The 18,036-nt window shown below is 39.4% G+C and overlaps 1 protein-coding gene and 1 long non-coding RNA gene across 3 annotated transcripts in view; one reads left to right on the top strand and one right to left on the bottom strand.

The window, feature by feature from the left end:
* Nucleotides 1–18,036, top strand: part of LOC147010869 (uncharacterized) — a 60,311-nt gene that overhangs the window by 22,478 nt on the left and 19,797 nt on the right. The window lies entirely within an intron of this gene.
* The window catches only part of LOC147010868 (uncharacterized), a 71,100-nt gene continuing 59,077 nt past the window's right edge, over nt 6,014–18,036 (bottom strand). For both annotated transcript variants that reach the window (XR_015052593.1, XR_015052594.1), the window contains exon 4: nt 6,014–8,035. This is a non-coding gene — a long non-coding RNA (uncharacterized LOC147010868). The remainder of the gene's footprint in view (nt 8,036–18,036) is intronic.

The following is an 18,036-nucleotide window of genomic DNA, read 5'->3' as shown; positions in this document are numbered from 1 at the left end:
TATATATATATATATATATATATATATATATATATATATATATATATACACTCACCGGGTGTGCTTCGACATTGTGACAGCATATGAACTGTGCTTACTCATGTGCATTTGATTTTTCATCAATTTATTTTCTTCTTTTTTTCATTTATTTATATTTTCATTTCTGGATGTTGTCCGGATTCTGTGATTTTTTTTTCCTGGTGTACCGCCTTCGATGTTCATTGGTTCGCAAAATTTCAGCTTCTTAAGTCACCCGGAAAGTACCGATCTTTCATATCAGTCAGTGAGTCAGGCAGTGGTTTGAAAGTGCTTCATATATTATATTGTTGCGGGCCGGGGACCGGTGGCGAGAGCGACCGCTAGGTGGGGGAAGTTACATCGTCTCCCACCAGACTCCCGGAATTGTAGGCCGTCGCTCACAGATAATTCCGTGAGGCGGCGAGTCGCTTAACCGACCGTGGACGCCAATACCTCCACCGCGTAGCGTAGGGTCTTTTTTGTCTAGAACCAATTTACCTAATTAACCACATGGTGTCGTCTACCGGGGAACCACGCCCTCGGTACGCCTTTCCCGATCTGGATCACTCCACCAACTACCAACCACCTTTCCGGATCGGATGCAGCCGAGCGGAACTACCAAGGACGTACCAGCAAGAATGAACAGAATATCGGGAATAAAGACCCGGCTAAAACTCGGATCCGAACCATACTGGACCAATGAAGGAAAAGACGAAAACGAACTGGGAACATTTCTACAATCATTTATTTACAATAAAGCGAGGAAAAAATATGTGGCACAGGAAACAGATTTATTGTGGATGTTATGCAGGGGAAGATGAGGGAAAGATGTAGTGCGACAATTTTACAGCAACTTACAAAGGAGACACAGAGCAGACTTGTCGCGAGAATAAAACAGGCAAGATTTACAATGATCAAATAAAAACACTTATGCAATTCTACTTAAAGACGGCACCACACACTTGGACAAAAATAAACCCAGATGTATGGCGAAGGACCTTTTGCAGCCAGAGAGGCAGGTGAGCTGAAATCGCAGTTCTTTCGGGTACCTGAACGTTGGAGGGAAGGGATGCTCCGTGGTGCGGCACCTGTCAATGGTCATGCGGCTCTGTCCACGGCCGCCCGCGTGGAGACCGTGTCTGCGAAGGAGCCTGGGTCGAGTAGAGCGGAGTCCGAAGCGGGGATCAGGGCTGCAGACAAGGCCCTACGAGAGACCCGGTCAAGGTCGGGTCGAGGTCTTCCCAGCACTCTCACACTTTAAACGAGTGACCCCCAAAAAGCGCAACCACTCCACGACCTTTCTCGTTTCTTTCGCTACCAGCCGACTCACTCCAATGCTTTACGACTCACTCCAACCAGCCGACTCACTCCAACTGTCTCACTCCAACGCTTTACGCTCCCAGGGTTGCTTCATAATTTATAGATCTCCCTCAGTGGGGAAGCCGACGTCACTGTTCGCCCTGATTGGACGGGGCTTCCATGGGGCTGCCCTTTCTGGGCGGGATTTCGGCCATACCGGGAAGCCCGCCCACTCCGCGTGTCTGGACTCGCCGAAAAGGTACTACACAAAGATTCTGCCTCGGAAACGAGTTGCCGGTTAGGCGAGGAGGCAAACACGCGCTTTGTTCAGCCCATGCGAGAGTAGCAAGTGAGATGAAGGTGCGAGCAGGCAGAGGGTACCATAGGTCGTCGTGGATGGGATATAATGATTTATTAATCTAACTAAAAAAACATCGCAATGCACCCCAGTGTCGTCCCACTACACACAAAGAGGGATTCTATCTGCACATATACTTAATGGAATAACTGACTTCGGGACAACTATGTTTGTATGCATATGGTTCCTAGAACCGTAACAATAGACTAGCAGAGTACCCGCCCAATGGGTGAACTTGTTACAAGCATGGCACACATTCTTCTGACGCATACCTTTATTTGGGTGGTGTATATAGGCAACTGACAGCTCTGTGCAGGCAAAAAAATCCCATGAAGTTATGTGCATGAAGCAAGGGTGCGTTGGAAGTGAGGGTGCATGGAATTGGAAGAGGGAGATTGAGACGTTGAACGGTGGGGGGGGAGGGGGGTGGCGTTGGGGTTGGAAGGGGGATGAAGTACTTGGGGTTTGAGGGCAGTTGAGGACTTGAAGAAAGGGGGAGGGGATGACAGAGTTGGCTTGGGGGATGGAGAGAAGAGAAGAAACAGAGTTGGGATCAAGGGGTTTGAGGATTTGAAGAAAGCGGGAGGGGAGCACACAGTTTGGGTGTGGTGGGAGGGGGTTAAAGACATGGGATTGTGTGGGGGTGTGGGGGGGGGGGTGGGGGACCTGAAGTCACATTTTACATTATGCAGAATTTCCATGGGTCCATGATGGTCTCGTTGTGTCTTTTGGGTCCGTCGGGTCTTTTAGGTCCTCAAGATATTTTGGGTTCTCGAGGTATTTGGGTCTTCATGGGCTTTTAGGTCTTCGGGATCTTTTGGATGCCCTGGGTCTTTTGGGTCTCCAGAGTCTTTTGCGTCTGGGTCTTTTGGGTATTTTAGGTCTTCAGGGTCCTCAGGGTCCTCAGTGACTTTCAGTACTCTGGATATTTTGGTTCATTGTGGTCTTTACGATCTTTTGGGTCCTGAGGGTCTTTTGTGTCTTGTGGATATTCAAGGTCTTTTCAGGCTTTTGGGTATTCAGGGTATTTTCGCTCTTTTGAATCTTCTGGATCTTTGCGGCATTTTGGGGTCTTGGGGGACTTTTGGATATTTCAGGGTCTTCGGGGTCTTTCAGGTCTTTATGTCTTTTGGGTATTCCGGGTCTTTTAGGTCATTGGGGTATTTTGGGTATTACCTTTGGTATTTTGAGTCTTTTAGGTCTTTGGGGTATTTTGGGGGTGTCAGGGTCTTTTGGGTCATCAGGGTCTTTGGGGTCTTTTCGGTCTTTGGAGTAGTTTGGGCTGTTGGGTCGTTTCGGTCTTCGGGGTCTTTTGGGTCTTCAGGTTCTTTGGGGTCTTCATGGTCTTTGGGGTCTTCTGGGCCTTTGGGTCTTTGGGGTCTTCTGGGCACTTTAGGTTAAGTATTTCAGGTCACAATTGTGGGTGACGTCAGGTCAGCTGTCCAACCAATGGGTGAGGAGCAGATATACATACAAACATGCCGGTAGGCGACATGGGTGGCCGGTATATAACTGCATACTGGTCATACAGTTTTTGACAAAGAGGTTGATTATAGTGTGCATAAAAGCGCGGAAGCTGATTTTTGATTTTCGAAAAAAAAAAATTTCTGATTTTTTCAAAAATTTCAAAGTCCCGTTGCTAGGCAACGGTGACGTTCATATCAACGGTGCTCAAAAGCGTACAACTAGATCCTGGTATGAACATACCAGTCAAGTTTCATAAAAATCGGTTGACTCCTCTGGCCTCCAGAGCTGTCCATTACATACAAACAAACAGACAGACATACAGACAGACGGAAAACCTGAGAATAAGGGTAGTCTTGCAACCACCCAACATACAGACAGATGGAAAACCTGAGAATAAGGGTAGTCTAGCGACCACCCAACAGACGGAAAACCTGAGAATAAGGGTAGTCCAGCGACCACCCAACATACAGACAGACGGAAAACCTGAGAATAAGGGTAGTCTAGCGACCACCCAACATACATACATACATAATCGCATACACTTGCTCCATCACATATAGATACGTAGATATAACCATATTGGGTCGCCAAAGTGGATATGGCCGGTACAAACATTCCTTTTTTAGCAAAAGTTACATTTGTGACTCGTATCATGTTACCTTTGGCTTTCAAGTCACTCAGCGACTAAAAGTGACACTCGGGTTTAAATATGACATCAGAATCCAAAGGAACAGAATGACCCCGAGACTTCAAAATGGCACTTGCCGCTGCCTTGTTTGTCACTTCATTTAAAAAGGATAAAGCACGGACAAACAACCATAGGTTTGCAACCATTGTGCAGCCCTAATGGGCCTCATGGCCTCCTGCATTGAAGTTCCTTGTAAGGGTGTTCATTCTGAACAAAAAAAACCATGGAGGGAGAAGAGCGACAGGGGGCGACAAAGACTGTTGTTTAAAGCAATCTCGCTTGTTCACGCGGAGATTAATCTTTGGGTTATTCTTTCAGTCCATACTGATGTGATGTACCATACTTTATTATACGTTGGTGCTGCCAAAGCAGTTTCTTGCAAGGGTGATGTTGGGTAGTTTGAATGTGCTGGGTGGTTTGGTTATTCAGGGTGGTTTGGTTACGGTGAGTGATTTGCCATTACCTTTGCAGCAGTCAGAGTCGGAGTTAGTAATTTGTTCAAGGTGCCAGCAATAACTCACCTACTCCTCATGAAGAACACCGTAGGATCTTTAACGTTCTCCAACTAATTCTGGCAGATGAGACGCCCGGTTTTACATCCATCCGAGGGATGGCACACACTGATGCCTCGTCCGGCCTGCAAGACACCAGGATGACAGTTTATAGCCGGGTCAGGATTCAAACCCAAGCTTTTCGGCTCAGAGTTGAGTGTGCATTCCTCTCGGGCCTCAGTTATCCTGGCTACCTGAGTCCATATCCATTGATTTCATACAAGTACAGGATTTTTCATTGGAATCATCCCAGTTCAAGGTTATCCATCAAATTCTACACCGTGCTTTGTCCTCCTCCTCCACCCTCCCCTCGACTATTTTTACTTGCATTGTCCTGTTGTTTGGTTGTAATTTGTTATTGATCAGTGGCAGTCACTGCTGCTTGTTACAAGTGAGTCTCAGCCGTGGGCACGACGTCAAATGTTTAAACAACTATTCAATGTCTACAACTTTGGGTTTCCACAAGTATGAACTCTATGGCATTGTCCAGGTTCTACTGGGTCTGTCATTGGGATATAGCCAGACTGTGGTGGCCAAATAATGCCTGTCTTGCACAGGCGACCAAAAGGCAAAACCAGGGACTTGTTAGATGGACCGTCATGGATTTGTGGGTTTGCAGAGCACAATTCTACCACACTGCCGACTGATCTCACATCTGAAAGCATCAAAATATAAGCAACATATGAGTACAGCGGTATATTCTCTGCATTGATCCAGGTATATTTTGTGCATTTATCCAGGTGTCTTCTCTGTATTGATCTAGTTATCTTCTCTGATACAATTTGCTCAATTCCTCTGCATCCTTTGTAATTCAGAAACAAAAACTCTGTCAGGTTCATAGAGTCAAAAACTTAACACTGTACTGAAAAAGTTCAGTACACTTATGGATACGTTTGACCTGTACTGGCTTGCCGGCAGTAAGTTAGAGCAACAACATGATAAATTGATGGGATTTTACTTATTCCTGGGAGTGAGGGGAGGGGGGAGAGCAGGAGTTGTTATTTTCAGGCATTTTTTTTATTCTCAAAGGGCAGGTTGGGAGCTGTCCGATTCCAATATGGGCTCCCCTGAATCAAGTCTTAATGGGTCTCTCGACCTCACGGTAGTTCAACAGTGATATAAATGCTTAGAGGCAGAGAAAGCCAAAAATCAGGTATGTGCAGATCCACAAACAAGCAGAAAGTAAAAGCAACATGTGATCGTCAATCCAATTTGTCTATAGAGTGAACAATTGTCCTTTCTAACGGCGCCCAGGGCAACGGAGTCATGGGGAGGTCACCGGGTTGTCTAACGAAACGGGATTACAGGCATTTCATGATGACGATCATAATGGAGATATGAAGTAATGTATAAATAATATTGAGAGCATGAATTTGAGAAAAGGCTGATTTATTATGCCGTGAGGTATGGCAGGTAAATGTGGCTAGAAATTGACTTTTGTTGCACCGTTGGGGGCACTACTTGAAATGTAGTGCTTCGGCAATGGGATGAATTACTGAATTCAAAATAATGTGTTCCCATGTTTGGATCAGCGCAAGTTTTAGTGCACAGCCTTCTGGATATATCTAAGCAGGGGGAAAAGTACCAATTTGAGGCTATTTTCAAGGCATCACTATGAATTACTTGTACATGTGAATGGTTTAGAGCAGTGATTCTCAACCCTTCCTCTGTCATTTACCCCCTCGGCTAGATGTATTTCGCCATTTACCCCCTTACTCCCATGCAAAAAAATGCATAGCCGGCATAGAGGCACAGAAAAAAGGGTGGAACAACTTTATTATTAAGGTTTTGCACAAAATAAACTTTGATAAAGGAAAACAATATATAGTCAACTTATATCAAACAAGATCAAACAAAAATACCAGAAGCATTATCAGTGGGAACTCTGCTGATTCATTGAGTAAACCAGTTTATTTATTCGAGGAGTTGTTGATGACAACGCTACCCTCATGTCGTCATCAGCTTTCAGGCGGTTCCTTGCCTTTGTCTTCATTGCTACTAAAGTAGAGAAACTTGATTCACATAGATATGTGGTGTCAAAGAGAACAAGCACTTTGAAGGCTTGCTGAGTAAGAAGTGGGAATGAATCTGTGACTTTCATCCAGAAATCAACACCAACTCTGTCAAATTCTTCCTTAAGAACTAGCAGAGGACTGAATATCAATCAGCTCCTCTTTTGCTGGGTTGTCATCTCTAATTTCTGACAGATCAGTGGTAAAACGTCTTAATATCCATATTTCTGTAGGTATCATGTCTTCTGGAAAGTAGCCAGTGAAATGATGCTTCAAGATGTTCAAATGTGCTGTGATGTCTTCATTTATTTCAGGTAATGCACCAGGTTTTTCTCTAATGGCCTCATCCAAGTTTGGGAAATTTGCAAAATTTTTTTGATGAACTCTTCATGCCCATAAATCCAGCTTTGTTTGCAATGCTTTCATCTTTTCACCTACTTCAACAATGGTTACTGATTTTCCCTGGAGTTGTTTGTTGATTTGGTTAAGATGGGTAAATATATCTGAGAGGTACCCAAAAGAGGTGATGAACTTTGAATCAGAAAACTTTTCCCACAGCTTTGAATTCCGGTCACGAAGTAAAATGTCTACCTCAGTACGGAGCTCAAACACTCAGTGAAGAATAAGTCCACGTGAGAGCCACCCCACCTCAGTATGAAGCAAATGAATTGAATGCTCAGAGCCCATCTCATCACAAAAAGCTTTGAACAAGTGGTGATTCAGTGCTCGGGCACGAATGAAATTAACAGCCTCAATAACTTTCTGCAAAACCATTTTCAGATTTTCAGGAAGAGTTTTCGCAGCTAATGCATATCTGGGAAGAACACAGTGCATTGTTATCACATGGGTGCCTTTTGTTTTACAAGTGCAGTGAAGCCTCATGTAACTCTCATCATGGCTGGGGCTCCATCACTACAAATTGAACCAACTATGTCCCATGTGAGATTGTTCCTTTCAAAGAAGTCTTCTATTTTCTGCATTATGTCAGCAGCCTTTGTGGTTTGTTGGAGAGTTTCACAGAAGAGAAATTCACCCTTCAGTTCTTTTCCACATATGTACTGGACAAAAACAAGCAGTTGTGAAAAATTATCAACATCACAGGATTCATCAAGTTGCAAAGAAATTTTTGCTGGGCGAAATTTGATCTGTTCAATAACTTGTTGACAAATATCTTGAGACATTTCACGAATATGTTGATGAATTTTGTCATTAGAAAGGGCATTGTCTTGAATCTTCTGTTTTGCTTCATTCCCACATACATGTTCAACCATGTCTAAGGCACAAGGTTTAATCAACCTCTCGGCAATGTTGTGAGGTTTCTTTGCCTTTGCTATTCGCTGTGCTTCGTGATAGGAAGCTGCAAGCATTGGTTTCTAGTTAGATACGAAGCCATGTTTGGGCAGTGTTCCTGCAGCCTGAAACCTAGCTCTCTTTGCCTCAAAGGTAGTGTGGTCATCAGATGCATGGGCAGGATGTATAGCTTCCAGGTGCTGTTTTAGTATTGAAGGTTTCAATGAACCATTTCCAAGAACTTTTGAGCACAGTAGACACTGAGGCTTATCCATGCCATCTTCAACAATGAAGTCAAAGCCATATTGTACATATGAATCCAGGTATGTACGTTTTTTAGACATGCCAAAATCTGAAAAGAAATAATCATGAATTAATTATAATGTAACAGTTTTCCATTCACTGAAATATGAAATTGATTTTTTTTATAATAATGAATTCGCACACACACACAGCAGACATTGAGGCGCGCGCGCACACACACACACACACACACACACACACACACACACACACACACACACACACACACACACACACACACACACACACACACACACACACACACACACACACACACACACACACACACACACACACACACACACACACACACACACACACACACACACGTAGATGATAAATGGGGTTTCTGGGACTCCCAGTCAAATGAATGGGGGAAATGGAAAAACTTTCTGACCCAAGCGCCAAAAGCTCAAAATAGGAGACTTATTTTCTCCCCACCTATCCCCTTCCCTCCCATACGAGCAAATGTAAAATTGAGACTATGAAAGATTGAGACTTACTGATTAAAGCACTTCTTCCCCCCAACATAATCACAGTCCTTTTATATTTTCATTCCACTCAAAGAGCGAACCAACAAATATTTGTCCATGTTCTACTTTAGGGAATAACTTAATTTCTTATAACATTCATTTCCATTGAGTATATTCTCCCAATCATCAGCCTTCTCCCAATCATCAGCAAGGTGATGGAATCCATCATCGCTTCAAACATGAAATCCTTCCTCTTCTCCAATGGCTTGATTTCCAATCATCAATTTGGTTTCAGACCAGGTCACTCTACCCTGGATATGCTGCTTCTGCTCTCCCATCAATGGATGGAGGTCCTCAATGCCAGACAGGAAATCCGAGCCGTATTCCTGGACATATCACGTGCTTTTGACACAGTCTGGCACCCTGCCCTACTCACCAAACTCTCTTCCCATGGTATTCAAGGCCATCTCCACTCATGGCTCGCAGACTTCCTCTCCTGTCGCAGTCAACGTGTGGCCCTAAATGGAGTTCTTTCATCCCCTCTTCCTGTGCAGGCTGGAGTTCCTCAAGGTAGCGTTCTGGGCCCTGTTCTTTTTCTGGTTTTCATCAATGATCTCTCGGACTCTCTGGAAAATCCTCTATTTCTCTTTGCCGACGACTCCACCCTCTGCCGTACCATCTGTCATCCCTCAGACCGGCAAGCAGCAGCTTCTTCGCTCACTGCAGATCTGGATAAAATCACAAACTGGTCCAACACGTGGAACATGTCTTTCAATCCAGACAAATCTCACACTCTCACTATGTCTCTTCAAAAGGACCGTTTACAAAACCCCCCCATCCACTTTCTCAACAATCCTCTGGAAGAAGTCTTTTCTTTCAAGCTTCTAGGTCTCACTATCTGCCATGACCTTTCCTGGGAAAGTCACATTTCCAACCTCGCCTCAAAAGCCAGTCGCCGACTGGGAATCCTCCGTCGTGCTAAGTCCTTCCTCGGCCCTCTTGAGCTCCTGACCACTTACAAAGCTTTTATCCGTAGCCTGATGGAGTACTGCTCTCCCCTCTGGGCTGGTGCTCCTGCCTCCCACCTTTCTCGGCTTCACGCTGTCGAAACCAGGGCATTTAAGATCATCGGCATCTCCCGCAATGAAGCTGAGTCTTTGGGCCTCTCACTCAATCACCGCAGGTTGGTCGGTAGTCTTTCTGTCTTCTACCGACTCCTCTCCAGCCTTGCCCCCCCTGCTCTCTCTGCGATTTGTCCCCACCATATTTCCACAGGGTGCTCAAGGTCCGCCAACAACCCCCTTCTGGTAAAACTACCAAAATCACGAATCACTGCTCATCTTCACTCTTTCATTCCTCTTTTTTCCCACCTTTGGAATAAACTTCCTCACTCTATTCTTTCCCATTCTTCCCTCCAGGCTTTCAAAACAGTTGTTCACCACCACCTCTTATCTTCCCCCATCCAAATCCTCGATCTTTTCTACCCCCGATAATCCACCCAAGCCCACTTCCTTCATTTCTCCTGCTTTCCTTCCTGAAAGTCCCTGAAATGTCCATCTTCTCTTCGCCATGTTCCCCGTCCCATCCCCATCCCTCTCCCTTCCACAGTTCACCTAATGTGTCTGTTCCCCACTGTTTTGTCCCTTCCACTCCCGCCCCTCTTGTCTCATGCCTCCTTGCTGTGAGTTGTGTGTTAGCTCTCATACGAGCCTCGACCAAGGTATACAAAAAAAAAAAAAAAAAATTCACAAAGAATAACTTGGAACTTGGTTCTTGGTTTAAGTGTCTTTGTTGAGCAGAAATGAAATGATAAACTTCTCAAAATGCTCTTATTTGACCACCTCCTGAGCCACATAACATTTTGAGATTGCAGTAAATTGTTTTTCCATTGTTCAATTGATAACCATCAAAGTTTTCCATCCATTCAAGGATATTTTTTTTCTTTACATCCTCCAACTTATTTTTAATTAAATTTATCCACTTATTTGTTTTATCTACTTTCACCCCGGTTATTTCTTCAATAAGACTCATTTGATATTTCTCAGATTCTTTGTTTCCCATTTAAATACCAAGGCTGATTACATCTCCACTCATTGGTTTGGTTATTGCTTGGTTCTATCATTTATAAATCAGTAAAAAGACAGCGGTGGCCTCTTAAAATTTCCAACCCAATATATTAACACTTATACTTAGAACCATAAGGGACACTATTGATTCCATTCTCTAAAATATATCTTTTATCATCAAAAGCTCCTCATGCTTTCTTATTATTCTCTTCTGTATATAATTGATGTTTATAACTTCTTATTGTATTCATTTTTCTGTACTCTTCCTTCTTTAAGGTGAAACAGTTGTAATAATGTTTAAAGTTTATTGTTTCCTTGATTATATTTTTCTTTATTCCCTTTAGCTTCTTATCACACCTTTCAATGTTATTATTATCAATATACGTAAAAGCATAAGACTTTGATCTCAATCCTATAAATTCACTCATGACCTTCCCACGCAATTCATCTTTAAACTTACCAATAACTTTTTTATTCTTTGATGAAAACAGCACATCACCTGACTTATAATTACTTTAAAAAAAAGACCGTTTTTCAGCCATTTTTCCCTGCTGTGCAGGGGTTGGCTTTTTCTTGAGGCAATGTTTTATGGCCAGATACCCTTCCTGACGCCAACCCTGGTCGCCTCTTACGACACACAGGGATATGGTACACCTATTCTAACCGGGGCATACACCGGGACCAGTATACTGGTACTCATTTCGCCGACCTCGGAAGGATGACAGGCTGAGTCAACCCCCTGGTGTTAATTCAGCAGCCAACGGGGCTTGAACTCAGGACCCTGGGATCCCAAGCCGCCACCCTAACCACTAAGCCAACACCAGGCTTGACTTATAATTACTTGTATCATATATATCAATATTATCAATCATATCCTCATATATATCACTTGTCTTAATTTCTAATATAAAACTATCTATCCATTTATAACAATGACACATTATACTTATACTTTGATTTTAAATTATTAGAGTAATAGTCAACATTAACGACTTTGACAAGTCAAGAATTGATGTTCCTATATAAATAGGTTTATCCATTTCAATACTCTCTTTTTTGAAATGAAGAGCACAAAAGTTCTCTGAAAACACCTCTGCTCGCTCAAAACTTGGTCTATTAATTAACTTTGAAGCCTGTTTCCAAGATGTAGCAAGTCTTATGTTTTGTCGATTCCTAACATTTTCCTTAGTCTTTCCAAATACAGCATTATTCATTCATTTATAAAAGTCCTTCTCAAAATCTGTTTTTGCTTCTGTTCTCCTTTTTGTATTAAAATCAATATCCTTCTTTAACCAATGACTTTGTTTAAATTTCAAAATCTTATGAATTTTCCTCTCTCAACCCAGAAGATAAATATTGTCTCAAGTTCCTTTGATGCAAAAAATAACTTTTTTATCATTTAATGTAGTAGGTAGTTTTTTTGGAGATTTACCTTTTATATTGAACAAGCAGGGATACCCGTGCTCCGCACGGGAATCCTGTGGATGACGGCGGATCTGAAGGAGTATATGTCACAGTTAATTGTAAAATTGTAGAGGCTGCCACCATTATTTTTTTTCATCACCACTATAATATTATATTTTCCCCGCCATGCTTTATATGCAGAAGACTCTAGTTCAAAAATATTAAGATTTATTGCCGCATCAGATAAAAAACCATAATGCCTCAACAATGTGAGGCTGGTTTCATGTCATCATTTGTGACTTAATTTATAGGTCGGGCATAACCCAGCCTGGCCCAGCGTATTTGATTTATTTACGTCTGTTATCCTGATAACGTCAAAATTATAACCGTTCTTGAAGTAAGAATTGGGAGACGTGTATTATGAAACGGCATACCTCTGAACGCCTCTGTTGCTGTTGCCGTGCATGTGCAGTTCAAAAATTCAAATTTGTTCACTTTCGCAGTGGCATAATGTTTCGGGTTTCAAAACTGTTATAACAGGAGGAGAATGTGTATCTTTAAAAAGTCAACGGATACGAACATTTTGTATTTCAAAAAACCCTAGCGTTTTTAACCATGAAGCCTTTTGTTACAATTAATAATAATTTTGTTACAATAACTAACAGCGCACTATTCGAAAATATCATCACGTTAAACCACCCTCCAGGAATTTTTATGGAAAGCCACTTAGCACATCCTGGAGCTGAATGTTAGGTCTATATGTGTGTAAAGTTTCATCAAGATCGGTTCACTGGTCTAGGAGCTTATTGGTTACAAACAAACGGACAGACAGACAGACAGACAAACAGACAGAAGGACTGCCATTTATGTAGTAGATGACTGTTGGTAATCACTTAACCATTCTTTTCTTGGACTTTCTTTATCAGGGGCATAAGATAGGTCTTTATGTTTGTGATGAAGTTCTTCTGGATATTTTAAATCAACCTCAAAATAATATCCAACTTCAGCTTCATCCAATTCTTTTTGAGAGGAGACAGCAATGTCTTGTAAAACTTTTTCATAATGTTTTTCTTTAACCCATTTGTTTTCCATAAGGTAAACATTGAGACATAGCCCACCCATACAAATTGTTAGCATCATAATACATCAGGTAAGAGTTGTCCTCATTCTTATTATAATCAGGAAGATATTTGTCATTTGCTTTGGCATATCTCTTGGAACATACTTGAGATATTCCTTTTCTTTTAGCCTTCTCTATCATTAAAAGCACATCTATATCACTGATTAATTCCAAATTCTGTTTTGTCATTTTTAACATAGCACTCCAAGCCAAACCCAGGGCTGTGTAATAGTGAGTGGGGTCGAATCCATAAGAATTTTTATTACGACAGACTGTTCTAAAAGTTTCAAACACATCAGCCAATAACAATACATCAGTTTTAAGATACAAATCATGATATTCTCCAAGATTCTTTATATTAAACTTCTCCCAAACCTTTTTAGATTGTGTATAATCTCTATCGGAAATATGAGTTTTATTCAACTTGCTATAGAAACTTTCCCATGAAGGAAGTTGTGTTTCTTTAAACTTCTCAAATGAATCCATGTAGTCATACGGATATATTCCCTTTTGTGAGAAGAAATCAATCTCCTCTTGATTTGAGAAATGTGATTTAAGATTCGGTAAGTTTTTAATATTTGATGCGAAGTTAGATAATGGACTTGCCATAAACTTGGATGTGTCAAAAAATCTGATATGGGTTATGGGGGATGCATGAATTGATTTTGTGAATGAGATGTATTTTTGATCTGTGTTAGGAATGGCAGAAATATCTCCAGATGTCTTTGAAAGTTAATTTATAATTGGACGTGTGTCATAGTGAGCATTGTGAAGAAAGACAGGAATACAGTTTGGGGGCTTGTCAATAAGATTACAATGGGAATGAGCTGGACCTCTATATTTTCCAGTAAGATGACAATAATCCCTAACTTTGACCTCTCCCTCAATTTTATGCTCACAAATATGACAGATACTGTTCTTTTCTAAATTCCTTTTTCTCTCCCTTTGTTAAAGACATTGGTTTATAGGTTTAACCATTATTTCTTTTAGTCTTGTACAGTCTTTTTCTAATCGTCTTACAAACTCCTCTGGGACATCTTCTCCTCTATAAAGTTCTAACTTGTTGTATTAATCACCAACAGATGATTTAATATAATAACAGAAACCAAAAGGAGTATGTTTTTCATATTTATTTGTGTATGATTTATTTGGATTTAGAGAAACAGTATCTATCTTTTCAAGGATACTTTCAAAATCAGCATCTATCACAAGCGGGTGTTTTTTAGATTTGTTAAAATTTTTGAATGATATGTTTGAACCTGCTTTTGGGAAATTGATTACGGTTGATTTATGATTATCACAATATTTCGAATGTTGATTTAATCGTTCTTTTGTATGAAAGGAGTTGAGACATCTCTTACAAGGATACGTTTTACATTTTCTCTTATATAGTTGTGATTTGGTTAATTTTGATGAAAGCATAATGTGATTTTTCCTTTGAAGTAAAGTAGAGAAGGTCAATGTGTGTTTCATCATTTTTATAGTTGTTTGAAATTTTTAATATCTGAATTTGTTTGTATCCATTAATCCATATACATTAACAAATAGATTATTCATTTTCTCAAATTTAGGATTATCTCTCAATGACATTGGAAACTTCACTCTTTAACATTTAATGTATTCTCGTATTTCTTTTAATGTTCAACCCTTTCAGGTTTCCATTGTGGAGGATATAAGTGAGCAAGTACAGACCAGAGAAACCATTTATTATCTTTGTTTTGAATAGTAACAACCGCTTTCTTAAGTTTTATCTCTTTTGGTAAATCAATATAAGAAGCTTGAAGATGATCTGATTTTAAGATGTGTATATCTAAAAAGATTGTTTTTGTAATAGCAAATCCACTACCTACGACAGTGTTATCAACATATTGTTCTGGTCTCTGGAGTTCATTGTAAACATCACATCTTACAAAATCTTGAAATGATGAGATAAAGTGAGGGTTTGTCTTCATATAGGGAGTAGTTTCATCACCTTCTCTTACCATATTCAGTTTTACTCCCATATAAAAGTTAAAAGTTTTCTTTTCACTTAATGTGTTTTTAATTATAGTTTCAATACTTTGTTTAACCATATCAACAGCTTCAATGATTGAAGATGGTCCAGGGTCTTGAAAGTGAAACAATCTTATTTTCATATGTCCTTTAAATGCCCCATCAGTGTTTTCAATGGAGAATTTAGTGGCACCTTCCCTTTCTTCATTCTTCTTGTGTTTGCGTGATTGAAGGTGTTTATTATAAATTATTTAAAAGAATATCATTATCACATCTATCACAATGTTTTGTTTCTTGGTCAATTGGAGATATTTGTCTGAAAAGATTGAATGTGTGTTTGTTGGTTTGAAGGTGTTTTTTGATAACATTTATATTCATGATTACAAACGTTGCAGTACGTTGTATTCACCATATTAATATAACAAAACTTTGCTTAAAATAATTTTTCTTTTAATTTACAGGTGAATCTGTGCTTAAAACCATTTTATCCCCCAACTTTTTTCACTTAATAAATCTTCTTCTTCTTCTTTCGGCTGCTCCCTTTAGGGGTCGCCACAGCGGATCATCCGTATGATCCGCATAGTGATTTGGCACATGTTTTACACCGGATACCCTTCCTGATGCAACCCTGGTCGCCTCTTACGACACAGGGATATGGTACACCTATTTTAACCGGGGTACACACCGGCCCAGTACCATGTACACTGGTACTCATTTTGCCAACCTCAGAAGGATGACAGGCTGAGGCAACCCCCTGGTGTATTAATTCAGTGGCCTAACGGGACTTGAACTCAGGACCTTTTGGATCCCAAGCCGTTGCCATAACCACTGCGCCAACACCAGGCTAAATTTCACTTAATAAATACAATGTATCAAAACACAAAAGACAAGTTTCAATCAATCTCGTCATTTGTAAAAGATACTGAGAAATATGTTGAAGATGTAAAATTGAATAAAGATAAATATAACAACTATTGGATAAAAACAATTATGGTGAATAATATGAGTTCTTCAATTTCCTTCAGTGGACGGGCTTTTAATATATCTGGAAGAATTTCTCCTCTCCTTCTGGCAATATAGTCAAAACTAGGAAAAGCAATGAAACAAGAAAAAGTATCAAAAAAGAAAAACCTCATGGATGAAGCTTTAGAAAGAAAAGATAAGACCATCGAAAAATGCAAGGAGAAATTTATATTTTTTTCAACAAACCGAAAGATGTAAATCCTGATGAAATAAAGGATGTTAATATATCAGGTGAAATGACATTTTGTTCATTCGTAGTTAAGGACCATTTTAAAATTACCTTTAATATAAAAAATGTAGCAGTTGAATCTGTTAATGAAAAAAAGTATATAGATATAGATGGTAATGTTTTTTTCTACGAATTAAATACGAGATTCAACTGAAGATTATGAGAGTGATGATAGCATCTCTGTTGGAACAGAAGACAGTTATGATACCAAGAGTTTGTGTTCAAACGATAGTTATGAAAGTAGTTTTATAGATGATTGTGAAAGCACCAATGAAAGTACCGGATGAATTTTATTTGAAGTAAAGTTTTACTTTATAAATATGAAGAGTTTACTAGATTTTGAGCCTCTTGAATTTCCTGATTCTCCACATGACAAATTTGAGAATAATCCTGCATGTGAAAGACGGGGATTAAACACAGAGTCAAGAGCCTATAAGCAATGTATGTTCTGTAATTATCTTCTAATTAATGATAATAAAAAATATAAAAAGGAATATAATTATTTGAGATTTACACCAAAAATTAATTACTTTACAAGATTGATTTGAGAAATGAATGTAAAGTATGAGGTGATAATACACCTTTTCCTACAAGAGAAGAGACTGAACAAATGACGACCATGTTTCGTGGATTGATGATTTATATTATTCACGATTGCCATTTTCAGCGAAATATCAACACAAGATATTGTATAAATAAAATAATGGATTATCTTGAAATTAAACCTGAACTGCGGATAAAACATAGTTTCCAAAAAAGCCAATAAAAAATTAAATAACCTGTTTTCCAAATATATAAATGAATGATTTTTTTACCCATTTGGGAAAATAAGATAAAATTTAACAACCATAAAAATCTTCCAAATTCATTAAGATGTCTCGTAGTTGGTTCAAGTGGATGTGGAAAAACCTGCTTACTTTTAAAGATGCTCCTCACTCCCAACTTTTTAGATTATGATAATTTAATAATTTTCACAAAGTCGAGTTTTCAACCTGAGTATCAACTACTCTCACAAGGTTTTAATGCTGTTCTTCAAAAAGAAGATATAATCGGTTTATTTAAACTTCAAAACAAACGGAATGATTACAACATTGAAGATATAATTCAACTATTTTGTGATACACAGATATAAAAAGAAATCAAAACCGATAACTTGTATTCTTTGTGATAATACGGATGATATACCTTCTCCCCAAGATTTGGATAAATCAAAAAAGAACCTCGTTATCTTTGATGATTGTGTTAATGAGAGAAACCAAACGGTAATGGATAGCTACTTCACAAGAAGGAGACATTCTTCTTGTAATTGTATTTATCTTTGTCAATCATACTTTTAACTCCCTCGTCGTTCAATAAGAAACAATGCTAATACTTTTATTTTTTTCAAGTTAAATTCAATAGATATAAACAATTTTTGGAGAGACAATTGTTCTACATTATGTCGTAAAAAAGGAATTTGGGGATTATATGAAGCAGACGACTGAAAAATATAAATATATTGTTGTGAAACAAGATGAGATATTAAAAGATATATTTTTTATTTTATAAACAATTACATATATAAATGGCAACTATTATTATAAATCGTGTGGGTAAATCTGCTTCTGGAAAAAAAGCTTTCATAAATCAAGGTTCTTAAATAGTATAAATGAAACTATTGGAAATTTTCTAAAAAAAAAAAACCACCATGTGATTCGTATTGTATCTACAACAACCAGAGCAATGTGAGCAGGAGAAGTAGAA

Source organism: Eptatretus burgeri, chromosome 16, assembly GCF_056783735.1.
Source record: "Eptatretus burgeri isolate ZD-2024b chromosome 16, Ebu_testis_v1, whole genome shotgun sequence".
Taxonomy (NCBI): domain Eukaryota; kingdom Metazoa; phylum Chordata; class Myxini; order Myxiniformes; family Myxinidae; genus Eptatretus; species Eptatretus burgeri.
Note: the sequence above shows the minus strand (reverse complement) of the source record. Positions and strands in the feature narration are given on the sequence as shown.